Genomic DNA, 27,623 nt, shown 5'->3' with positions numbered 1-27,623 from the left:
AGTACAAGCCACTTAAGGCTGGCTGGGAGCACATGGCTCTTTGGTAAGGACTCAGTGCCATGGTTCCATGCCAAGCCCTGATGATGCAATTCTCTCCTAGCCCTCAGTCTTTTTGTAATCATAAGTGATTTTTGTATTGGAAACTTTCAAAACAGTTGCCTAGTTCAGTCAATGTTACAAAACTCCAATAACTACTGAAATCACAGGATCCTGGTGACTGAGGGAAGAACAAACCACTGTGAAATTTCCCTGTATCTCTCACATGCAACCTGTTCCAGAAAAGGAGACGTCACAAGTCTGTTTCTTCTAATTTTAAATATATTTTAACTTTTCCTGATATCTGCCCAAAAGGCCTAGGGAGAAATTACTATATCCCATTACAACTCTCTGGTGCTCCAGATAAAATTGGTTTTTCTTACTAAGCAGGACAAACAAAAGCAGGTTTGTGCTCATGCAGGGAGCAAGCAAATGTGAGTCCCTTCAGTATCTATCTGCAAGATACTTGCACTCTATTCCCATGTTCCCAGAGAGTCATGTCCATGGACTGTGCCATGCTTTACAAAAGGCAGTTGTTCTCTGTTCTTTCCTTCCCATGTTTTCTGAAATTGGGCATTGCCATTTCTTAGCAGTATGATTTATGAACAAAGTACGTGAACCTGGGTAATGGCCTTTTTTATATTCTTTTCTCTTTGAGTTGAGTGCTTTTTATCAGATATATGTGACATCCCAACATCACTTTGTCTAGCAAACTGTCAATTTGCAGCAATTGAGAACACCTTTCTACCCTGTAACTCATAACAGTTCAACCAACGCGTGCTGCAGAATTTCATCTTGTTTGCAAAAACTGTGTTTGCATCCCATAATCTTAATCTCAATCTCTCCAGTTACAAATGCAATTTTCAACAAAAGAATTGCTGCAAACACCTCCACTTGCCTTCCAGGACTACTGAGCCATGGCTGAGAAGCCAATCACTGGATTGTCCCCATCTAAGAGCAGTTTAACACAGCAGTGCCTGAGTCCTCTCCACAGCTTCCACAACACGTAAAGTTGTAAAAAAATGGTGCATGAAACATTTGGCTGTAATGTTGCCAGGGAGTATTTTTGCAGGGCCTCTGTGAGTCCATCTTTGTTTGTGGTTTCTTAAATTCAACATGACCCTAAAAACTAGAGGGCAACTTGACACCTCTGAAATATTGCAAAATGCCAGCAAGTTCTGGGTATGCCAGAGCCCAGGAACTCTGTGAGTAATGGCTGTCAAGCTCTGACCATTGTTCTCAGAGGAGAAGTATTGTCCTTTGTTTGTGGGGGTTTTTTTAAGTGTAATGATCAAAATTGTTTTGGCATCACTTGCTGCTCGTGCTGCCAGGCCCATGCACAGAAACACTGCTGGCACAAGCCAGGAAAACAGTGTGAATTTTTTGAGCCTGGGAGAAATCTCCTTCCCATAGGAGAGAAATAGAGAAGCTTTTATTGTCTTGGCATTCAAAATACACCTGGGCTGAGAGGTCAGGGAAGAAGGAATAAGTACCTCTGAGCTTAGCTCAACAGGGTTTGCAAAAGAGAACATCTGTGACAGGGATGTGGCATTTGGGGACATGGTTTAGTGGTGAACATGGTGGTGCTGGGTTAATGGTTGGACCCAATGATCTTAGAGGTCTTCCGCAACCTTAGTGATTCCTTTATTCTGTGAATGCATCCTCAGGACCAAACTTCCCACACGTAATTTAAGGGTCAATGCACACTGTTTCCCGAGCCCAGCTTGCCCAGCTAAAACTGGAGCCAGAGATCTGCCTTTTCCCTGCTGTCTCTTGGAAAAACTAGGAGCAGCCAGATTAATATGAAGCTGCAGTGGCTGCCAAAAATGTGGAGTATTGTTATTTAAACCTTAATTCAGTTACAATCCTCATCACCTCCTCAAACACCTGTCTTCCTCTATGTGCGTCTGCACCCATAAGAAGTGTGTCCATGCCAATAAGGCTTGAAGCCAAACACACCCTGGTGGTTTTTGTGGCTAGATTGTCTCCTAGAAGCCATAAGCAGGCCGATGCAATTAGATGTCAGCACCCACTGCCTTAACGTGTAGGAGCTGTGCTTCACACCTTTACAGAAAATTCGCACCCAATTTGCATTCTGACCCCTTGCAGTCCTGTTATCCAAGGGTGTCCTTTTCTCATGATAAATGTGTAAGTAACTGCATGCTGAGGAGGCTGGTTGTACCGGCAGCTTGGTGGGGCTTTGGGCTATGCTTATCAGATTTTTTTGTGTCTTTTTCAACGGAAAGACATAAAAAGTGAAACATGAGCTCATGTGACTGGTTTTATATGCTGTGAAGCAGGGGCCTTGAACAGTTTAATATTTAGCACCATCAATCAGTCCTTTCTCCCCAGCTGAGGATACATTTGGACTCGACTGAAACTGCTGTTTTTGCCAAATTAAAAAAATCAAACCCAACAAACAGAAGATATTTTGTCCTGTTTCCCGAGACCTGTTAGCTGGTAAATACATTTTATTCTAAAATGCATTTTCCTTTGTTTGCAGCACAAACTATTCTGCGTAGAAGAGTTTGCAGAAAAGATGCAATGAGTATTTTTGTATGTGATGGACCCTTAAGTCATGAAGAAATATCATGCACATCACTGGATTTTAACCGGAGGGTTTAAAATATTCTTAAAGAAATGCAAATCTTTTGATTGGTGTTACTTGCTTTATCAGCCCAGTGAACTCAGTTGGTTAGAGCATGGTGTCAGTAACATCCAGGTTGTAGGTTGGATCCTCATAAGGGCCATTCACTTAAGAGTTGGACTGGATGATTTTTGTGGTTCCCTTCTAACTTTCATATTCCATGAAATCTATGTATGTCTGCATGACCAGAAACACTAAGGTTCTAAAGCCTGAAGGAAAGGAGGAAAATCATGGATGCAGATAGGAACAGTGTCTCTGCAGTGCTGTTAGCCGGCCCGGGGCTGCGCGGTGCCTGCGCCCGGGCAGTGCCGGCAGCGGGAGCGGTGCCTGCGCCTGGGCGCAGCCCCAGCCCCGCATCGGACCCGAGGCGCGGACCCGGTCCGGGCATCGTGTGACCCGGTCTGACCCGATCGGTAGCTGAGACAGAGGCAAAAAGAGCAGCGCAGCAACGCCCCCTTCCCCGTTCGCCACGCCCCGATACGAGGAGTGAAGAAAGCAGTAACCAAAAAGATGCCATTCCAGCAGAAGAAGCTACGAAAACAACTGCTATGTGAGAACTCAGCCAGTACCCATCCCTAAAGACAACAACCAGCTGCATCATCAATTTTGATTTAAATATTTTGCATTATTTTACCATTTTTCTATTGTATAAAAATGAAGCCCTTCCCTTTTCATTTTAAATTGAAAAGGGTGAGATGTGGTGGCCTGTTCAACCCCTAGCCTTGGCCACTCCCTTGGTTTCTCCCTATTTCCTCCTGTACCCCAACCCCACCCAGGGACCGCCCCTGGGCCCCTGACAAAACCACCCCGCACCCAGACCACGCTGTCTCTCTACCTCTGAACATTGTGGGGACAGGATGTGATTAAAGCCATCTCAGACCCTCCTGAGAGACCCTTCTCCACCTCCTTTGGCACCCACTGCGCTGTGATGCCGCTGGCTCCCGGAGCCAGATCTCAGGGCTGTCCCAAATGGACTCCGGGATGCGGCTGATCGCACGGCCCCGGGAAACCCTCACTGAGCTCCCAGGGAGCAGCAGCCTGCTAGGCAGAGTCCAGTGGTTACAACACTGCAGTTATATTTTCCAACAACATTTGTTATCTCACATTAGAGAAATGCCTCATTTTTTCCCAAAAAACACGCTGGACTTCAAACAGGAAAAAGTTGCTTTATACAATGGGGTTGGGTGGCAAAATGAAATTGAATCATTTCCAAGTGTGACCAGTTAGAAACAGAATACACCATGTGGCATACATCAGCAACATGGGGGTTTGTTGTACTGTGAAGTTTTTATTGCTGCGGGTTTTGGTTGTCTGCATGACACAAGAAATGACAGAAAGACAGAAGCTCCATAGGCTCTGACCAGCAAGAACCATTCAGGCTTCATAGCCACGCTCAGAGTTGCAGACCAAGAACAAAAATGAACGTGTGGGAAGAAGAGCATTTCTCAACACAAAAAAAAAACCAACAACAACCAAAAAAGCACAATTTGGAAAGGTTTCAGAAGTCTTACAATGGAAAGAGTGTATTCTATGTAACTGCTTAACTTTCCCATCGAGCTATTATTGCTTACTTCAGTAGTCAGTTTTATGCACAAAAAGGCCATTCCTGCTCTCCAGAGATCCTTGCCAAAGTATATGCGATGAGATAAATGGGGTGGAAAAACCTCATTTTATGGAGTGTTGAGGCAGCGGGAGAGACTGAAACCTAGATCAGAGAACTTATTTCTGTGACTAAATATCCTTCTAGAAATAGGCTTTAAAGATTTGGCTGCTCTTGCACAGAGATCTGCAGATTCTCCATCCAGAAGAAGAAAGTGGAAGTCTCCTGGTGTTCCCTGTCTTTGCAAAGCATCTCTGTTTTGGACATCCTTCTACATCTTGCAACAGCTTCAAGTCATCACCTCCTTGCAACCTATGAAATCTGCTGTCTAAGAAATCTGGGGAAGTATATTCTCCTAATTGTTCCTAATTAGGGGATTGATGAGGAAGGTCAAGCCACAAAGGAAATTCTGCAACTCCTTGCTCATATCTCCCACCTCCTGTTGTCCACAGTCTGGTTCCTGCTCGTGTGCTCTTATATCATCTAAAGCAGCATTAATTAATTAATAAGTAGTCTTTAGTCTCAGTTAGATGGTACAGACAAAGCTTTTCCTTTGTAACTCTCCCTAGCTCCTGAGAAGAGCATCTCTTGCCCTTTTCAGAGAACATCTTTTTTTAATTGTTTTTTATTGAGCTGTTCAGAAAAACCAGAATTAGAGAGCTTCAAAAATACAATTAGCATAATGTAACAGTAACATCACTAATGAGGGCTGGCATGCATTCACCCAACGGAGCATGACTTCACAGAGCACAATAGCAGCTTCTTTCTGCAAAACCAAAAAGACCCAACCCAGGCAGCCATCGCCTTTGTGTTGCACAAGCTGAGAACTGCCTCCACATCCTGGTCTCTGCTCCACACAGGGATGCTGGAGTTCTTGCAAATGTATTAATAGCCTGCAAACAACCTGACACACCATCAAAGGGAAGTAGTAGAGAACAAACTTTAGACGGGACAGTGAAGTAAATGACTTTAAAATGTAACCACTCCCTCTGGCTGTTTCAAAAGCTGATGAAGAACTGTGCCTAAAATCCACAACAGACCACAGAATGAGTGCAGATTTCATGTGATATAGGAGGGTTACATCAGGCATAGCTCAAGTGACATGTATTCATAAGCATAGCAAATTTCTGCCAGAAGGTAGGGATTGCCAGTCAAAAAAACCTGTAAACGGTGCCACGTGCTCACTTGCAGACCTGCCTTAATGAAGTGGATTAATTTAGCCATGAAGACCGCCGTATTTCAGGTGGACAAGCTCCAGTGTTGTTGGCTGGAAATCCTCTCATTATTTGTTTTCCAACATTGTTTAGGGGTTTCTTTGAGATGGTAAGTGTTTTAAAACTAGAGTACCATTATATGTATAATGCCTCAATGCATGTTCTCCAACATTTTAAGGGGTTTCCTTGTGAGAAATCCTGCTTCTGGTACAGATATTTCTGCATGGAGAACCAGAACTGTGAATTTTTACAGAGAGTATTACAGCACAAGAACATAAGCCCCTATTCAGAGCTTGTGTTTAGCTTGGAGTACTCGCACTCAACCAACATTTGACCATGTGGGCTGAAGAAGGTTAGAGAGTTTCCTACCCAAGCAGTGCTGTGTAACTGTTCACGCAGGGATATTCAATAGGAGATCAGATTTATGCAAGCTCTGCACACATTTTAGTACAGATCTTGTAGTCAGCAAACTTTCCAAACTGACCTCTGCAGTTCCCCCTGCTTAACTCTATCCCATTCTTTCAGAGTTTTCCTGGGGCATCAAGAATATTGTTTATCCTGAGGGAGTCCACTGAAAGCTTACCAGTGTGTCTTTAGCTGGAATTTGGCAAAGAAATATGTGAGTTTTTTCTTAACTTCTCCTTACATACAGTACCGTGCCTGTGCTTCCGTCACAGAGCTGTTGGTCACATCAGTGCTGCCTGATGATGACAGCCTGACTGGTGCTGACCACTAAACATTGTATTGGTCCATCAGCTTCATTGGACAAATAAACCATAGCACTAAGTGCCATGCCCAGTTGTTTCTTGAATGCTTCCACTCCACCACTTCCTTGGGCAGCCCATTCCAATGCTTAACAGCACCTTCAGTGAAGAAATTCTTCCTGATGTCCAGCCTGAACCTCCCCTGGCACAGCTTGAGGCTGTTTCCTCTTGTCCTGTCACTGCCTCCCACCTGGCTACAACCTTCTTTTAGGTAATTGTAGGAAGATATAAGGTCTTCCCTAAGGCTCCTTTTCTTCAGAGTAAACAACCCCATTTAACACTGGAAAAGGCAAACTGTGCTCTTAGTTCCTCCCATCCTGGGTTAATATTTTGTGAGACTGGCTTCTGCCACAAAATTTTGGTTGCCACCAATCTTTATTTAAAATGAGTCCAACTAGACTATTGGGAGCTCAGAAATAAATTCTGTGAGGACCAGACTCAGAATTACAGTCCTCAGCCTTTGCAGGGTCACAAACTCCTGCTGGGAGAAAGTATGACAAGGACTATTACAGAAAATAGCATAAAAAATTGCCTGATACCTCCCTGGTTTTCCTTATGACTAAGGTCAGACTATTATCCAACCTGCTGGAATTGCTGAGCTGATAGTTGTTGATGCCTTTCACATGTTTCGGCTGCATAGCTTTCACTGGCTCATCTTTTGAGGTTCACTCAGTGTTGCACCCACAACAACTGATTGAGAGATTGTGCAAGCATTGTGAAAGCTGCTCTGGAGCAGGATACGTGCTCACCGTGCTAAAGTGAAAAAGTGCAGGGGTTGGAAGTTGCAAACAGAGCTGTGTATACAAAATTCATTTTCTGGCTACTCCCTTGAACTGAGAACAGCTAATCTTAACAAAACAAAAGCAGACAGGCAAGAGACATGGTCCAGAAAGGCACAGTCAACCTGACTTATCAAACAACCATGTTTACCTTTTGACACTGTTTTATTCCATTAACAATTACTGATCTAAGACAGTTCTGCTAGGGTATTGGAAATCTTTACAGCTCCAGGGGAAAAAGTGTATTCTCTTAACAGTTTTGTTAGCTCAACAATTTATTCTTTATTTATATTGGCTTTGATGTGAGAGAAGAAAGTGAAAAAGAATGTAGAAAGTGGGCAGTTTCATAATACAAGTATATTTATCAAGTGGAGGAGGCTTAGGAAAAACTGTAATGCGAAACACTGCAAAAACATAATTAGGAACATAAGTATGAAATTATGCAGTCTAACCTGATTTCAACCTTTGCTTGCCTGGTATGAAGGTAAAGATTTTTAATGGCATTTCCAAAAAAATAAATACCTACTTTTATGGTCTAAAGCTCAACCAGGAAACTGCACCAGCAATTGGCATCACTGCGAGGAGGAAGTCATAGAGTGCAGGAGACATGATGGCTCAACACTTTTATAGCTGCTGAAATGTGCCTGAGATCAGCAGAGTCTCCAAAAGGGTGCTGGGATTAAATTTATCTGAGGAGGAAGAAGAAGGGGAAGGGCAAGGATGAAGATATTTTGCAGATATTTCTATAGACAAATCACCAGCCTCTGGATTTGGTACCATCATTAGTGCCCTGAAGAACTGGTGGGCTCAGAGCAAAGCTGATATCTCTGTCCCATTCTCATCTCAGAGCCATGATGTCTCAGTATATATAATTTTTACATCAGTCTTATATTTATTTCTGCTTGGTGTGCTAAAGCAGCCCAACTGGCCTCACTTTAAGAAAGAGATGGGTGACACGTATGCAGAGGCTTCTCTACAGGGGGAAGTTGCACAGGGTGACAAACCTCCCTTATGAGCACACTCCCCTTCTCTCTCAAAAAACATTCCTTTTCTTCCAGCTTGGCTCAAGCCAAGATGAAAAATGTTCTGTTGCACTGGAACAAACATTTGTGGACAGCTGTTTGACACCAACAATTGCGTGGTGAGGCTGTTGCTGAGAGGAGAAGCCCAGGTGTCCCTCAGAGGGATGTCAGGCAGCCCATGACAGGGGAGGACACACAGCCTGTGTCTTCCAGATCCTCTGAGGCTCCTCCCTGGACCCTTCTAGCCTCTCTCTCATTTCTCTGCACAGATGTGGAAATGCTTGCACAGAGCATCAAGGGACCTGGATCTTCCTAGCTAACAAAGCTTGCTTGATCTCCTCTCTAATAGGAAATATAAGTCATCCTAAGCATTTGGCTTGGTTTGGACTCAGTCTGGCTTTTCCCCTCCTTTCTCAGAAAAATTCTCCTTGTCTAAATGTGTACAGAGTTGCAGATGGTCATTCACAAGCTTTGCATGCTTGGGAAAGAAATAATGGGTTGCACCTATGATGGTAAAAGGTTTTATTGCTTGAAAAGCTCCACAGTTGTGTAAATGGGAAGTGGAGGATAAGAGAGCCCTCAGTGGTTTCCTGTCCAGAGTCCAGCTCCTTTCCAGAGAACAGATGTAGTAATGGGAAAATGATGGAAAGGTCTTGCCTGGGTCATTTCTTGGGTTTACCTGACATGGGGTAGTTCCTGGGATTCCCTCAAATGACCCTTTCCTTTTCCTGGTCCCTGTCAGGGATCACAAACTGGAACATCCCACGTGGAATGCTGCTGGTGGTGATGGGTTGTGCACAGCCCTAATGCTAACCCTAACCCTTCAGACACTGCTACTTGCTGGCTGAGCCAGGACATTGCCCACATCTGTAAAATGGATGAAGTAAGGACCATGTTTTCCACATGCAACCTTAGATGAGCCATCTAGAGACATTGATCAGGCAGGAATTTGCACTCACAAATTGGACACGTGTAGGTTCGGCCATCTGATTTGACTATCCCTAGGTGTGTTTTCTACGTGCATGTGGGAAAATGTATGTGTTCCCTGTTTCAGAGGTTGGTCTGAAAAAAAGAAAACCTACTTTTTTTAGTATCTAGCAGAAAATCTTTTAATTTAAAGAGGTGCTGAGAAAGATTGTAACAGAATATCTCCTAGCTGACCCAGTCTAGAGGGGAGGACAAACCAAGATACTCTTTTCCCCTGTTCCTTTTTCTTTTTCATGAGAGACACCTCTCAGGCAGCAGGATATAAAATATCCTATGTGGCAGACAAAGAATTCTGTTTCACCTCTAAGTTTCTTACCCAGTTGTTTTCAATGGGAGAGTTTGTTTTTCCTGTATGAATGGAATAATTACCCTGATGAGGCAAAGAACTGGGACAGATGTTCTCCCTAACTAATAATAAAAAGTGTCCTTCAGCTTTTTCTTGTGAAATCCACTACTGTCCCATGATATCCCACAATGGGATGCAGGTAGTGAATATTTTAGGAAGTGGAGTGTTGTTGCTGATATTCCTTCTTATTTCAGGAGAGGACAGGACAAAGTGTGCAGTGATAAATTAAACTGTATGCTCACTCTCTCAAAGGAGGAGAACAACTATTTAAAAAGCTCCTAATTGTTTCAGGTTACCTACCCTTTACGAGAGAGAATTATTATAGTTTCGATATTTCACCATGAAATGGTGCTGCCAGCTGTCAACAGCTCAGGGAACAGTTAATTATATTTTTGTACAGCTGTTCATAAAACTGTAAAAAGCTGTTGTCCTCCTCCTCCTAAAAAGAAAAAAAGTTAAATTCTTGGCATCAGTCCTTTGGGGAGAATAGTTAACAAGTGTCCAAAATACTTGCAACTGGAGAGCCAATTCCTTATCTTCCTTTCATGGAGTAAAAATGCATTTCCTCTGGTGTATGGAACTGTATAAGAAACTCCCTGGTTAAAATAAAACTGGAGCGGGCTGGAAAATAATCTTGTGTCAAAGTATTCACAGGCTTGAAAATAAGAAGGATTTGGCCATGTTGCTGCTCTCTGTGAACCCATCAGTGTCCATCATGCTCTTCCTTAACTGGGCAGTCAGTGCCATGGTCCGCTCACCTTGCAGGTGCTCAGAACATCTGGGACTGTCAGCTGGAAATGGACATGGCAGCATCCACAGCCTGCAGGCTTCCCCAGAAATAGGACCTTTGCCTGCCGTGGGCTCCAGGGCAGTGTTGGTGCTAAACGAACATGGAGAGAGACTTTTCCAGTAGCCTGATGTCTTCTGGATGATCTACTAGAACAAAGCCCATGCTGAGGTTAGTTAAGCAGTTGGTGACAGCACATGGCTGCAAGGGAGGATGGCAAGAGCACTGGAAAATGCAGCCCAGAGACATGAGTAAGTGCTTGGCAAAATGCAGTGTGCTGCTCTATAGCTCAAGAGAGGAGTCAGACACTGCTGCTAGAGACTCCTCGAGCATCCCCCTGTCCAGCACCCTTGCACGTAATAAGAGGCACAAACACATTGGCTAAAATCTGCTCCCTTGATAGCTTGAAAAGCTTGATTGAAAAGCATAATAATAATAATAATAATAATAATAATAATTTAGCTCCTGAGCATCTCTTTTGCAGATAACTCTATACTAGAGCTGAGTTAGCCAAGTAATGAGCCATGCCCTGCTCTCCACTGTTCTTCAGCATTTTCAGAATATAAAGAAATAGGGATGGTGACAAATGGAGCAAGCAATATGAAAACGAAAAATAAGGCAGAAAATTGCAATTTAACTTCATCGGTGCAATTGTATGGAATTGAAAAGCAATTTCAGCAACCCCAAGACATGTTAACAGCCTTAGAGAGTCCAGACATAAAAGCAAGATATTTTCTAAACTTCTAATGGATCCAAAGTTTCCTAGCAGGACAGAATTGTTTCAGCATGTAGCTTTCTAATGAGATGTTGGAAAAGCTTAGTGGTGGAGTAGATCCCACCCTAACTTACACTGAAGAAACTTCACTTTAAAGTACAAAAATAACTCTGGGTGGAGATGGCCTAACCAGAGGACAGAGTTTAGCCCAGCGTCTTTAAAGTTCATGCACCTACATGGTCAGAAACTCTCCTGCCCTGAATGGGAAATGGTGGGCAAAATTCCTCAGAACTGGAGTCAATTAAGGTTAATTTAGTTCAGTCTTTCTTGCAATAAATGGATGTAAATGAGGCATCCCCAGTGGAGACAGATTTACAGCAGGCAAAACAGCTATAAAATTAAGAAAAACAGGAAAACTAAGCCAGTCTCTGATAAGAAGGTGTGAGCTAATTATGAGCTTCCAGCTAGCACATGAAAGTAACACATTTAACCCCAACAGATAGTAAATGTCTAATCTGGCAATTTATGGTGATTGACAGGTGAGCCTTGCTGTTGGAAGAAGAAAAGAAACATGATGTAGGGGTTCTTTGCATTAGTCTGTGTGTTACACAGGACAAGGTTCAGACACAGCTCAGCTATGCAAACTGATGTAATTTAATCCTGTTTCTTATCAAACTTTCCCTAGTGGCTCCTTCTCTCCCATCACAAGGTTTCTCTTCCACTTATGAGCCAGTTGCTTGATCCACTTAATCTCCCTCATTTTCCAAGTTCAGGTTTTGCTGAGCCTCCTTAGGCTTGGATTGTGGAGACACAATTCAGATGGGATGGAAGAGAGGAAATTAAAAAAGAAATCATATAGCTACTGAAAATCACATGGCCTGAGGTGTTCTCTCCTCCATCTCTCTGAGAAATCCTGGGTTTGCAGCTTACATTGGCTTTCAATAGGAAGATGAATGTCATCAGTGGCATTTAGTCCAAGGACACATGTTTCACACTTGAGGGGCACCAACAAAGTTAGTAGAACATAAGGGCCAGCAAAGGTCCATGTGGCCCTGCAGCCACATGGGACAGCCATAAAGAGAAAGAAGTGGGAGAGAGATAAGCCTATAGTGATGTCTGCTTTTTCTCCCAGGTCCTAGTCTCTGTTTAGGATGGCTTGATATTTTCTTACTTCTTACAAGTCCATAGTTGTCACTTACTCAGACTTGGGTGCACTAGTTGTTTCCCCAAACCACAATCCCTTTTTTGTCCACAGCATTTAGATTACAAGGGAATGGCCTCTGAGCCCATCTGTTTTTGCCAAATAGTCAGTGATGGGAATGTATTATGTAGGGAGAAGAGGACAAACCTGCCCAGCTCTGATCATCTGCAAACACTAAAAAGTTATTCTGGTAGTGTCTGAATCAAATGAGACAGGTCCATTATTAGTTTTATAGTAAGAGTCCCAAGGGCAGAGAGAGGTTGACATTTTGCAAAGGAGAACAGCAACATTTCAACAGCCACTGAGGAGATGTGTTTCCTACAGAGGTCTCAGATATCCTAGAAACTGCATGAGCATACACAGCATTGTCTGGGTTCATCTCTGGTCTTACCTCAAGGTTCAGGCGTAGTGGGAACAGATTTTGTGAGCTTTGAATCACACACTGAGCAGGATCAAAGACGGGGGAGGTTGCAAGGAGCTGTGAGTAAGGATGCAAGGAGCTGTGGGTCAGAGCTAGAATGACACTGGGTGAGATGCAGAAGGCTCTGTAGATAATCCCCTGAACCATCTGGCATTGCCTTCTCCTCCAGATGGCTGTACCCACAGTCTGGAGAGCTGGTTTCCCAGCTACACTGGGACATGAGGAAGGAAAGAGCCCTCCCAGAGGAATACAGGACAGTGGATGGAGGAGAGGGACAAGGTACACTGGATACCAGAATAGATGCTGAGCCTTCAACTGCATAAGCTTGACAACTCCCCTACAAACAGCTTGAGATCCTCCAAGCAAGGAATTGGCTCAGGTGTGGGCACATGGTGTCCACAGGCAAAGGGAATGGGCACATTTGGGTTGTGTTGGTTGGGACATGAACCAGTATGGGCAGTAACACAGCACACAGTACCTGAGTGTGTACCAAAGGCTGCAGATGACACCCAGGGTGGGGAGATGTCTAACTCTTCCACCTGGTAGCAATAAGCTTTAGTCTGGGCAAGGGGAACATCATCATTTCTCCATGGTGAAGTTTTGTTATTTTGACTTTTATTCTTTTTGTGTGCCTGTTGTTACAATAGGAAGCCAAATAAATATCCCTGACCCAGGAGTCCCTTTGGACAGGTGAGCACTTCTGAGGGAGTTTGCAATGCCTCCCTTGGCAGCTGGCAAACTGGAGCCACCCAGATACCAAAGAACTTCCAAAACTGTCTACAGCTCCACCTGTCTGCAGGCACAGAGGATCTGCAGACCAGTGCCATACAGTCTGAGAAACCACAGAGCAGTGTTTAAAGCTGTATCCTACCACCATTTGTCACCTCTCAGCCCTGTCTGGGACAGGACTAATTTTGTGAACAGCAGGGGTGGATGGTGATAGCCTTTGGGACTGGCTTGAGCCCAACAGGAAGTGCAAAAGCATGTTTGGCTCCACAGCTTCGCTACACACCAGTGAAGGGGCCTTCTGAGACTGTAAAAGCAGCCACCATTCCCGGTGTACATTGATGCAGGTCCCTCTTGTGCTGCCACTGGAAGTCTCAGCAGAGACTGGGGAGTTTATTAAAAAAGGTGAGTAATTATGCAGAGCAGTTCACATACCCACCACACCGTGTCTGTACAGACTGTGACCTTTCTGGAAGTTTCTGCAGCACACCCTTCAGCAGCTTATTACAAACATAACAGGTACCCAGAGACCTGCACCAGGGAGCACTTGCTGATTGCACGGAGAGCTGCTAAACAGCTCTCTGACAATGAGCATTTAAAGAGCAGTTTCCTTTCTGTCCTTCACTTTCCTTGCCTAATTTATGGGTGTGAGGTCATTTTGATTATTAACCTGAGTCCTTTTCTTTCTATGGGCAAGTGCTTCCACCCTCATGCTGCACATTTGCGTGTCGCCTCTCTGAACATTTTATTACTTGATTTTCCTGTTTGATTTCCCAGGGTACTTCAGTTCCTGTTCTGAGATACGGCATGTTCCAAGAGTTGGTTAAAGACTCGCAGATCTCCAAATCTTCAGGGACAGATTCTTTTCCTCCTTCTCAGTAGCTGACAGATGGTTATTCTTTAACAAATAAAATCTAAATTGTATGAGTCTGCTCCACTGCAGAAGCAAGTTCTTAATAAGCGTCTTGCTGTGATGAAAGGAAATAGAGGAAAAAGCAACATCTCCAAAGTGGGGGTATTTAGAATTAAAAATAGACTCTGTGTGTCCATTTCATAGAGTTGCACAGCAAAATTTCACATTTGAAGGGGACTTAAGTGGCACAGAGGTTTGGTTTTGGCTCTCTCCAAAGGGATGAGTCACATCCATAGCAAACTTTCATGAGTGGCAGCTGGCTTCTGAACCAGTGCCATTTGATGTGCCAAATCCTCCATGTGTGAATGTACATCAAGAGAAAAAGGAATCTTCACCCAACCAGGCTGACACAGCCACAGTTAGACCTGGCAGGTCTGTGGAAATGGTCACCCAACAGATCTGACAGAAGCATCAAGGCTGAGTTTATGAGACAGAAGCTGACTCAGAGCAAGCATGAAGGGCTCCCCATCTGTCTCTGACCTGCGAGCTCATGCCATTCTCTGGTTCCTCTTCATTAACACCCTTATCACTCTGACATGGCTTTATAAAACTTTAAAAATTCACTATGATCTTTGTCTTAATAATCCCATTCTGGAAACCTCTTGGTTCCCTTCTGCACATTATGTGGCTGCTCTGGCTTTGCTTAGTCTCAGTTCTGATCAGGTTAGTATTGGTGTGGGCCAATTCCTACACCAAGGTCTGGACTGATTTCTCTGGCATCATCAGGGTTAACATGGTTGTGCACAGACAGCTCAGCCCAGTCCTTTCCATCATAAAACCATGGGGTTTAGCAAATACGGTGAGTGCTGGCCCTCGATCAGCATTGCTGCAGTACCATGGACTGGACTGGCCCAGCATCTAATTGTGCTCCTCACCAGACAGCTTTTACCTGTTCCTGAAATGCTGACCCAACCAGTCATCTAAAACATTTGCAGATTTTTCTCCTTCTCAGTCCTAAGGTAAAGTAAGAAATACTGTTGAGGGAAATACAAGCACTCATCTTTCTGTGAAGAGCCCATCACTCAGGTTGTCACCATTAGCAAGATAATCCCATGGGAGAGACCTTTGGTGCTCTGACACTTGAGAGCTGCTTAAAAGTGTCATTATTAGCTCTTCATTAGCTGAAGAAATCACAGAAATCCCCTGGCAGCCCATGAGATTTAATTGCTATATGAGCTGATTAAGAAAATAACTGCCTAAAACCAGTCTGATATTAATCTTCGATTATACCTTAATTATTCATAACCAGAAATTCAGATCACTTAGAAGAAACAATTGCATCTTGGATACAGAGAACAGAAGTGGGAAAAATAATCCACTAATCTCTGCTGCCGTTCTGCCCAATTTCCTGATTTTCAGGACATCTTCCAGAAGGTTCTCCAGCCTCTGCAAACCCAAACAATGAGCTTAGTATCAGCCCCAGGAGGGGCAAAGAGGCCCAAAGCTGTGCCCATTGGAAAGTCCTGAAGGAGCTGTTTGTACGAGCTCTTGCCCTGCTCTGAAAGTTAAGAACTACAGCAAGAAAATCTCACTCTTTGAGGCAGTAGCTTTGCTCCTCTACCCACCAGTCTCTGAGCACCTTTTAAATCACCTTTAATATGATCTATCTTCACAACTCCCCTGCAAGATAAGGGCAATACCATCATCCTTGTTTTACAGATGGAAAGCCAAGGCACAGGCTGAACACTGTTGCCTAATTGCTTTTCTTTTCTTAGTGAGCTTCCCTCTGGCAGTGCCTGGTTATGTCTTACTCAGCATTCAGCCCTTTGAACAGCTGCTCGGGCATGAAGGTTTATGAAGGCTGTCGAGCTGCCACAGAATGAGCAGACCAGGAGGTTTGGCTGGTTTCATCACTAGGGTTCTTGCTGTACTAATGTAGGTGAAAATCAAGACCCTGAACATGCAGGAACTGTACATTCATCTGAAACTAAAACATTCAAAACTGGAACATTCAAAGCTAAATGTTGGTTCGCTATATCCATGAGCAGCCATAATTCATGTTGGAGAGAACAGGTAGTACACCTCAGGGAGGTAATTTTATTTCAGACTCCAACTTCTCTAATTACTCATAGAAAGCATTCTTTTGCTGTGCACCCTCTGTTCCCCAGACAAGGAACTTCTTGCTACAGTTCCATACTTTCTGAAAACGTGTACATTTTCAGAGTGCACTGAAAACCTGCTTGCCGTGTTGTGGCACATAACTTTGACATCCCTGAGAAAATAACCTCTTCTGTTTACATTCCCATGATGTGGCTTTGTATTCCTGTGAAGCCAGTGCTCTCTAGCCCCAGTCTCCTGATTCTTGAGCTTAGTTATTTCTTGTGCAACTCATGTCAAACATTGATCCAAGCAACTGTGCCGGACCTATGGTCACATACTACACCCATCTAAACAGTCCAGTTAGCTCCTGACATGCTTTATTCCAGCCATGTACACAACCCACTGGGCCAGCCTTCTGACTGAAGGGCAAAAGGTGACTGAAGAAGAACCACCTAAAATCCAACTTTGATCAGAACAAAAGCAGTATTTTCATCCCTCCTGCACAGCCACAAGCTGGCTGCTGCTTTCCAGATGGAGATGCCTTCCTTTGTGTGGATAGCTGTCCCTGCCTTGCAGCAATGGTGGTGGTGTGGGGTCCACGAGGTGGTGTGAAGGTCCGTGTTGCCTTTGCACCACGTGCTAAAATCTGAGGAGCCACTGAGAATCATGTGGTAGATGGTCCGTGCCCATGTGACAGACCATCAAATCTTTTCCTGTTGCTCATTTTTTCTTTCTTTTCTCTTCCTTCTTATCTGCTGGCACACAACACCTGCTAGGAAATGTTGGCCTGGAGCCAGCAGGAAGAGGGAGCAGCTGAAAGTTGCTTGGCTGACTTTCTCTTTGGAGAGCTCTCGGCAAGTTTTGCACGGACAATGAACAAAGTGCTGTTTCTTGCTTTCAAAAGGCAAAGAAGAGTGGGTGGGATAGCAGGGCTCTGCAGTACAGATTTCCCCACAATCCCAACTTTATGGAAGGGTAAAACAGATCAGTCTTGAGTTCTTTTAATATGGGACAGAAAGCCAAAATTCAGTCATCAAACAGCACGGCAGGTGCTAAGAGCCACCCAGACTGCCAGTGTCTTCTGTACTACAAACAAGTAAACTCTTTGATTTCAAGCTCTGGCTATTTTGCTCAGATACCCCTTGTTTACCAAGTGCTGAATGGCACTCAGCATTTACAGATGTAAAGCCCCTAACTGGGAAGGTCATTAAAATTGGCGGGAAGATTGGGTAAAATCTGAGAAAATCCACAGGGGAGCCCAGCTAATTAATTATGGTTTTGTAATGCACCTAAAAGAACAATGTCCAGAGTTCTGAGCTGTTTGAAGGGGCTGTTTAAAAGCAAATTAAAGCAGAATATCTACTGTAAATGTACAATTGAGCTGCATGCTAAACAGAGAGGCAAACTTGTTTACCCTGCTTCTGAGCCCTCTTGAGCAGGGTAGGTTTGAACATTTGAACACAAATGTCACTGGGTTAGGAGAGGCTGTGAGAGACAAAGCAGGCAAGGGAGGAGCAAAAACATCCAATGAGAAAAAAAAGTAGTGAAATACTGCAGCAAAGAATGAAAAACAAATAGAGGCAAAAAAGGGAAAACCAAAATAGTTGAGATGGAACTGAGTCCACTCATGACCCTCTACAAAATTTGTAGGTCTGCCCCTGGAAAATTATTTGTGAGGTGAAATTGTTATGTCTTTGAGGAGCGGCTGCTGGAACTCTGCTGGGCAGGCTGGAGTTCCCATTCAGAGGTGGATTGGTGAAACCAGAGCAAGTGTTGGTGATCTGTGCCCCACGAGCAACCCCTGCCATGCCAGATCTGCATCTGCCACCTGAGAACCATGTGCCTGGAGTCCAGTGAGGGCTCAGCAATGACCCACCTAGGATTTGGGGGAAATGGCTAGACTGTGGTGAGCAACAAACCATCAGGGGGTTTCCAGCCACCACTATACCCAGTCCTCTTTCAGGCTGAACCATCCCAATGGAGGAAGCATCTGCCTCCCATCTGCTCCCTCCTGTCTGATGGGGCATATTTTTTCCATAAGGCAAAGATTTTGCCTTGACTCAAAAAGCTGCATTTTGGAGTGGACCACAACCCCTGGGCTCCCCATGGCTGAAAGCTTTATTCCTGCAGTGAATGTGGCTTTTTCTTTTGAGAGCATAACCAGTTATGCTTGGCAAGTCCAGTTGTTTCAGGAGGGAGAAAAATACAGCTCTTTCTGCTGACAATCTCACTGTAATTTGGCCCAGCCTGCTCAAAACTCTCCAAAAGGTTACGGTACGTGGTGCAAGACAGGTGTAGCTGGTTCTTGGAAAGCACATGTGTGTAAGAATGTGTGGTACCTGCTCTTTCTAAACTGCTCAGTGGACAGGGAGCAGTGGCCCTGGAGGACTTCAAAAGATGTCAGAGGCTGTGTGTGCATTCCTGTGCAGGGCTCAGATGACACCAAGTGAAGAGAGAAACCATTATGTAACTTGGAAGATTGTATTAAACAATAACTTAAACACACACAAAGAAAAAAAGGAAAAAGGTATCCCAGCCAACTGCTTCAGCGTGAAAGATGAGATTTGTAGGATTAGTGAGGTCTCTTATCTGCCAAATCTTGCTGAGCATTACACCATGTGATGGAGTTGGGTTAACCCTGTGTGTTATTATGACTCATCTTAGGGGAGAGGTAGGGCAGGGCAAGGCAAACTTTACTATCAGCATCTCTTGGAAATTGAGCTATATTTACAACACCAGGCCTGATAAATGTCTGTTGTCTTTGACTAACACCAAACATTGCAATACACAGCTTACCAGAAAGGGACTGGACTGGCAGCTAGATTGTTTAATTAAGATCAAATTACCAGAGGGCTAGATCTGGTTCTCAAGATGTAACACAGAGATTATTAGCAAGAAATGAGTTTCAATATAAAAATAGCAGCTGCCACCAGGTACAACACGTAGCAGCTGGCAGGAGAAGCACAGCATTTGCAACACTGAGCTTTGCCAGCTACTGCCTGTCACCAGCCTGGCATTTCTCTGTGCTTGCCCAGGGCTCAACCAGGCAGGGCAAAGGACCAGAGACCAGGAATAGATGCTGTCCCCAGCTCCCACAAGGGCAAGGTGTTTTTCCCCGTTCTCATATCAAAGGGGCCAGCCTTGGAAATGGGTGGCCCTTGTGCCTCTGCCCCAAGAGGTCAGACCAGCCCTGTCCCCAGATGGGAATTGTCATGGCGAGAAGGAAAGTCAGTTCATCCCTCCCAGTAAAGGGTCAGTTGAGTAAACTGATCCCATGCTGCACATCCCCTCTCAGGAGAGGGGCTATAGGAGCTAGGCTCTGATTTAGGGAACCCTAGGAGTCCCTCCAGGCTTGTCATGAGTGGCTTTTATGCACCAACAGCAACAGATACCAGTTACAAGCACAGGAATGAGCAAAGTCCAGTGCCTTGGAGCTTTGCATCATTTTTATATTTTTTTTGTGAAGGTGTGTGCCCTCATTGCCAAAGCCCCATCCTCTTTTGGACACGCTGAAAGGTTAAGTGGCCTTCCTCTCAGACAGCAGGACTTCTGGCATGCCTCTCTCACTTGGCAGCCCATATCCCTCAGTTTTGTTTACTTTTGCAATGTGTTTCTTTCTGTTGAATGTGAATAAATTGCACCAATGGATGGGGAAGCTATGAGAGAGGGTCAGACAGAGAGGGAGACATGACTATGGGGTTTGTTTGAGCTTCATTTTCACAAGGAACCAGACTACGATCCACCCACTAATGAAATATGCCCTGCTCCTGCTTATCTGGTGACACATTGGAGTGTCTCTCTGCTTCCTGGTGCATTAAACTTCATTTAATACAAAATCTGCCTATGACCTGGTGTCGTCTGAGCAGTTCTTTCTCTGAGACCACTGCACATAAAGCATTTCAAAAGTGTAATTTAAACCTAGGGTCCCAGATCTAAGGACCCAAACTTTGCCTAGTCGTACCCTAGTTGTACAAGTAAGCATCCCTGCAGCTCCAACCAGAGCCAACAGGAGCTGCAGTATATTAGGCACGTTGGGTTATGGCAGTATTTTTTAATGAACTGTTGGTGCTTTTGAGACTTGAGTTTCTTCATCATAGCTCAGTGCTCAGGAGAGAGGGAAGAAAGAGAAGTGTGTTGGTCTAAGGCTAAAACAACTAATTTATGTACTTACACTGTGACTTAAGAAAGTTCTGCTCTAAGTGAGTTTATTAAGTGGAGTCAGGATGTCTGACAGCTAGCAGAGCCTCTGCAAATAAGACAAGGCTGTTGGTAGTAAAAAGTAGGAATCCAGTTAAAAAATAGCTCCTCCGGTTACAAGACTACTTGAAATATTGTACTCTGGAAATGTTTGTGTTTTAAGCTGTTTTAGTGTACAGTATAAGCCATTGACTTGTTGGGGTATTTTATTGGTTTTGTTGTTAAACCTATGAGGGGAAATGTTTTTCTCCACTCACTGGACAGCAGCCATGAATTAGTAATGACCGACAATGTTTCAGAACTACGTGTGTATTTAATCTGCATTGAAAGACATGTTTATCTTCTTTCTGGGGGCTAAAGGAAGTTTTAACATTGGTGCTGGTAGTGAAGTGCAAACTGCTGTGGCAGGGAGGTGAAGATCTCCCACACGTGGATGCTCTGCATTCCAGCACGGGGTACCAGCCCAGCCCACACCACTGACAGGCAGTTTTGTTCTGCATCAGCCTTCGTGACATTGGCTCACCACCCAAATTAACCTCATCCTGTTAATTCCCTATCTCAGCCCAATCCTGTTGTATCCCTTTTTTCTTTCTGTTTTGAAGATGAAAATGAACCTCCACACCAGTGGACCAACACCAAGCTCTCATGCAGGCAGTGAGGAGGTCTCAGCTGCTGGAGGAAATCACTAACATTTTGAGCTTGTGCTCAGTGCTTCCTGAGCAGCATCCTAGACATGTGTTATCTGAGAATACAGGTGCTTATTTCAGTGATAGCTTTATGAAGTTATTGTAGCTAAGTCTGCAATGATTATATTGGATCATCTATGGAGGCAATTTCCTCTGTCCAGGGGAAACAGAAGTAGAGGAGGAGGATCATATAAAGTGCTAAACTGACATTTGAGAGACCTTGGTTTAATTTCTTCCACAGACTTCCTTGGACAAACTGCAAAGTCTCCTACTTCCACCATTTCCAAAATGAATGTGGAAATTTCATCAAATTTGCCTTCTGGAGGAGCAAGCAAAACGTGAAAAAAGCTAAGATGGTGGGGCTACATAAGTACCTCTCAGAGAGATCCAGATGGCTGTGCACAAAGAGCTTAGGTTCGTGATCTTCATCTGCTTTATACGAATGTAGATTGGGAGGAGCTCTGCTGATGCAGGAGAGTGAGAGAGAGGTGGGCTCCCATGACTCACAGTGGTAAGGCCCCTCAATGAGGTCTCCTGATTCTTGAAGCCTGATTGAAGCAGCAGATTCTTTTCCCTGATTCCCCACTGTTCAATTACTCCAGCCACTTTTCCTGGTGACCAGGCAAGTAGAAATATTCAACTCAGCCCATGCGCTGCTATTTCTTCTGCCCTAACTCTGCCATCACTACGTTTGGGGTCTCTAGGGAGGGCAGCAATAACAGTGGCATCTTCACAGCTGCTCTACAAGTTTTATCTGTACAAAATGTACTATTCAAAATGAATTACTTCAATGAAAAAATGGGGAAAAAATAGCAAAAAATTTCAAAAATCTTTTGGGCTTTAAAAGTTTAAGGAAATTATCACTTTTTTTTTTGGCTACATAAGCTTCACAGTACTTCTCTATTTGGGTGGAACAGGATAATCCCCAAAAGCCACACCTAAGTAATTCCAGTATTTCTACTAATGTGTGTACACTTTACTTCTGTAACCTGAACTAGCATGTTCCCAGATAGCTCAGGTATTTCTGCATGGCACTTCATGGAATAAACACATCCCAGTTGCCCCTAGGCCAATGTCCTGTCTTATGACTGTCATTTACACCAACTGAAAGCATTTCCTTTTCCTTCCACCTCAGTTTTGCTCTGATCCTGCTGGAGTTGATACGCTGGATGATGGAGGGATAGAGCAAAGGCTAAGGGGACTGTGTAAGAAGAGAGGTTTAAATGAAGCTTCAAAAATCCCATGGAAATATATGAAAGTAACATACAGGGGCATATATATGTACTGAAGAGGGATTAGGATGCTTGAGGGAGTGCTTGGAGTTAGCTTAGTCATGAAGGTGATCCAGAGAAATCTTGAATGATACAATGAGGAAATGCAAGAAAATTTGAAATGTCCAAGGATGCAGCCTCTGGTCATATTATCAAAAGAAGCATTTAAAGGGAAAACAAAGTGAGTTTCACGGCAACTTGCAATTTCTGATTAGTATAATGGATTTGAATTGATTTCTTCAACTGGAAGTGCAGTATTGTGGAAATCATGCTCTTGTCCTATGTTTTTATGAAAACTAACAAGCACCAGAGGTGTGAACAGGACTATATTGAGTCACGTATCTCTATCATATTTAATAAAATCCTGGACATGGTAAGATATCAAGCCATAAGTCTTTCTTTTCCCTAAAGTGGCTCAACTGACTTCAGCTGTGGAGGAACCTTTCTGGTCTCTCTCTGAGACCAGAAGAGGAAAAAGTGTGTCCAGTCCTTTCTGAGGGTGAAGACAACTACATCATGCATATGTCAGTAACAGGTAAGATTGAACTAGGGCCTTCTTGTGGCCTTCAGCAGCTCTGATGCCAGAGCACATCCCTGCCCTTCCTGAGAATTATATAGATTGAAACTCCCCAGTACTGCCCAGTGGACATACTGATTCAGGTTGACCCCTCAGGGTTAGTGGATTTGGGGATTGGGAGGTTTCTGTTTCACAGATGTGTGCACACAGACTCTGACTCAGTGGACCCAGGTATGACACAGCCACCCCAAGAGCTGCATTTCTCCTTTCACAATGTTTGGACTCCAGAGTGCCTCCTTGGTCTGGGTGAGCAGGGCATGGTGTAGAGTGGTTTCCAGCCCATGCCATGCCATCGGGCCATTCAGAACAAACAAACATGCCCTCTGGGGGTCTTTGTGGACAGACTAGCACCAGTCTCAAGCTCTGGGAGCTTAGTGTGGAGATGTGCTGTGGTCTGTCCTAGGAGAAATGACCTTCAGATTGTATAAAGTGAATGATGGCTTGCACCATAAAAACCACCACAAATACTTTATTACAGCCTGGTAAAAAGGACAAGTTTTTGCTTGTTTAAAAAGCTGGGATTTCACTGAGCTGAAAACTGAAATACACCTCAGATGAGGACAGTGCTTCACAGTTCCCACAAGCTGTTGTTACACTGCATGTACCTCTGTAAATAGCATGACCAAGCTATTTTTTATTCCTTCGTCCTTCCATTTCTAAGCTTTCTCTTTTGTGCACTAATGGCGAGGCAAACATTTACAATGAACAATATGCTCTTCTCTTAAAAAGATTTTGGCTTCCTGTTTGGGTTGATTAGTACATGGATGTCTTTGGGGCACCAAATGACAAAATAGAGGTGCTTGTCCGTGCTGCCAAACGGTCCAGTTCATCTCTGACAAAACTCCAGGGAAAAATAACCAAAACAACTGACAGTCCAACAATGGACTTGTAACACGGCTGGGTTTGACTCAGACCTTCAGTGTTCAGTGTTAGTCTCTCAGAAAGCTAACATTGATTCAGAGTATCTATTGCAGAGCCAAAAGCTAAACCACATGGTGGGGAGGGCAAAGGGAGAGGTGGAGGCAATTTGCAAATGGAAGACTGTGTGTATTATTCAGGCTTTAACATTGCTTGCATTCATGGAGCAATGCCCTTCAGTTTGGGAAAGCATCACAAGCACAGCTCCTGTTTGGCTGGATGAATGAAAGGCATCTTACAGAATCTGTATGTGAGACCATTAGCCTGACGTCTCAGGCACTGCAAAAGCTCCACTGATAAACCACATCTCTTGAAGGAGACTGGTGTCCTTACATCACTGACACAGGCAAAGCCCTCAGATTTGTGCCAATAGGACCTTGTCTACTGTCTGCTCTCCTTGCCAGCATTTTCCACTGTTGCTACCCAGGGGACACAAATACAGGGAAAAAGAATAAAACGAATGATTTTGTCTCATCATTTAAAAGGTAATTTCATAAGTTTGGGTGTGGGTTCTGGAATTAGTGCACTGGCAGAAACAGAATCCCAGTCATTACATTCCAGTTCTCATCAGTAGCTCTTTGACTGTTTTAACAATGGAGGGCTGTACTGTGGACCCTCATTTTCTATGAGGGTTTATTCTAAGGCATGGAGGAGAAAGGCAACTCAGTTGTGGCTGTGGAACAGCTCAAGAGGAGAGACAAGATCAAAACCAGGTCTCTAGATTCATAGCCTTGTCAATGGACAACAGGGCCTCTCGAGGTTGTTTTATGCATCTGCAAATGGAACAAAATTAGTTAACAGTGTGTTAAAGACTCCTCTGACCATCTGTAACGTGGTTGAACCAAACTCCTGTATTATTCTGAAGAAAAAACCTGGCAGGTCTTCAACATCACGAAACCCTGAATAGTCACAGGCTGTGACCACTCAGTTAGTTGTCATCAAACTGACTGATATTGGTTCACTGGTGGAGAAGTACCCATTTTCAGACAAAATATTTGAGCTACCAGCTTCAACTCCTCCAAACATTTAAATACAGAAACAGTTCATGATCTTGTATTTTATTGCTTTGTGGGGTTACTTGTGTGTCTAAAAGTCTCTTCCTGAAGCATTTTGGATCAGTAACCCTTTGAAACACAGACTTGCCAAATCCATCTTTGGATAAACCTCATCACTCTTAGAGCAGTTGTGTGGGTGTATTTGGAGGCAGTCCTAAGCAAATCCCAGATGAATTGCATAATTCTTGTGTAAAATAAAAATATATGGGGTGGGAAGAGTTTGTGGCATTAGAGTAAAAGAGAGCAGGGGGAAGAGTGAATGAGAGAAAGCACGTTAAACATAAATACTATGTGATCCTATGTCAAGCAAGAGGCTAAACAAAATGCTGTGCATGCAAAAAAGAAAACTGTTTCTTTAATAGCAAAATAGGCTTGAAAGATCAGGCTTCCTCACCCTTACAAGATAATTGGTTGTTGTATGTTGGAAAGGATGTCAGGAGATCTCTAGTTCAACCTTCTGATAAAACCACACCCACATATGAGGTACTTTGTCCTACTCTCCCCTTCTTGCACCTTTACAATTAATGTCCTGAAATGACACTCCTTAGGGACTTTTCTTGTCCTCCTCAAAACTAAGATGAAGAAAAATATGAAACTCTTCTTTTGGCTCACTGTGTTCAAAAACTCAGTGTCAGTCACATCCAGCTGGCATATCATCAGTGTAATCCCAGTGAGGTGTTCTCATGGGACACCTGTTGGAGAACGTTGGTCTGAGTGGTCTTCTAGGTCTTCTGCATTTGTGGTGGCTTTGGCCTCAGAGGCTCCTCCTTGAATTAGCCAGACAAGCTGAGAACAGGAGACCAAGTAACACTTGACGCTTTTCTCCCTCACCCATCCTGATAACAGAAATCACAGTTTGGAATCAAAATACCAGGGAAGTTCACGTCTCCCCCCTGCCTGATTGCCTCGACTGTTCCCGTGGCTTAAATACACATCAACACACTTCGAGAAACCCAAGACAGGGAGGAAAGCATGCAGGTTCCAGCTGGGCTAAGGGACATTAACAGATGTATGGTACAAATTATTTCTTAGCACCCTTGCTGTGATTGCTATTTCTGTCCAAGATTTCTAGGCCGGTATGAAGGGATAATTATTCACATAACCATGAGGATTCTGGGCTGAATACACCAGGACTGTAGTGCCTCTGTGTCCCAAACACATGCCTGTTTGATGATCTAAGCAGCGGCTGGCTTAGTCAAACTGCAACTTTGAAAATATTCACACACACCCTCATGCTCCCAAAATTTTTTTTTTCAAAAGTGCTTGGATGGTATTTTTACATCCTTAAAAAGATGTGATATTCAGGAGCAACAGGGCTTTTTCTGAAAATTGGGCTAGTAGGGCAAAAAAATCTCTGGGATTACGCACCAAGCTCTGTGAAACTCCTGATGCTGCAGGAAAGCCTCTAAGGTCCATGAAGTATTTGAGTGGCATTTGACCAAAAGCCTCAAACACAGAAGAGCAATGTGTGAGGCATTAACACACTTTGTAAGAGGAGGTTTTTCAGCTCGGATGGGAGTACTAGGGCTCTCAGAAAAACGAACATTTGGGAAAAACTTACATTATAAAAATGACTGGTTCTGGAAAGCCTGCCTTATATCAAAAAAGGCCAGAATTTTAGAGTTACTTGTAGCTTCTGTTGCTACTGCTGTCCTACATGATTTTGGTAAGTCCATGAAAGGTGCCTAATTCCCATTAGTTTTAGTATAAATTAGATACCTAAGAAGCACCTATTTTCACCTTTTAAGAGCTTAAATACCTTTAACAGCCTAGAACTTCAAAATTAGGCTGGACAAGCTGTCAGCTGAGTTGTGGGTAGCCAGCTGTTATTCTACTACCATACCAAAACGCAACACCGATCTTCATTCTGCAGAAGACTGAAGTCTGAAAAAAACAACATAACAACAGTAACCAACAAAAAAACCGACAAACCACCCATAAAAGGAAGATAATGAAGTATCATCAGCTCTTGGAAAGCATTATATTTAAAATTGCAAAATTAGGTACCTGTTAAAAAAAACTTCTTAGTGCAGAGTTCCTGCTAAGAAACAAGTAAGGTTCTTCCACCCTGGAAAACACAAACTGTTCATCAACATATTATCAAAAAGTCAACAGGAGATAATGATATTGATGCAATTTCATGTCAGTCAGTTAATGTTCCTGCCCTAAACAGAACGATTATTTTCATGTTATGCTTGTTGTTAGATAATAACTGTGGTGACAGATGTCTAGAAATAAGGCAGTGCTCAGGTGGTTTCCAGGCAGAGCAATTCTGAGCTATCAATGGAGCATTTCTCGTGGAGGTACTAAATTTAACAATTAATTCACATTATTCTACATGGTATTGTTCCAGTAGTTTGGGGGGTTTTCCTTAGTGTTGTTGTTGCAAGTAATTAAGGTTTCTCTGATACTTTTTTGAGAACAATAACAGCAAGTTCAGACAAATTACTCTTAATTATGTACAACATAGCATAATTCCTGTCCTGCTTTGATTAGAGTCTCTAAGAGCCCCAAGCCATCCAGGCTGGCCACTTGAACATGGGCATGGCTTCTTTATACACAGTTAAAACATGGTGACAGTTCTACCACCCAAATTTTGACACTTAACACCCAGCACTGTGTCCACAATGCCACTGCTTTCATTGGATGGACCCAATGGAGTCCAAATCCACTGTCACAAAAGGACCTCACAACATTTAACTTCTTTGTTCCCCACCTCAG

Source organism: Aphelocoma coerulescens, chromosome 4, assembly GCF_041296385.1.
Source record: "Aphelocoma coerulescens isolate FSJ_1873_10779 chromosome 4, UR_Acoe_1.0, whole genome shotgun sequence".
NCBI lineage: Eukaryota > Metazoa > Chordata > Aves > Passeriformes > Corvidae > Aphelocoma > Aphelocoma coerulescens.
Note: the sequence above shows the minus strand (reverse complement) of the source record.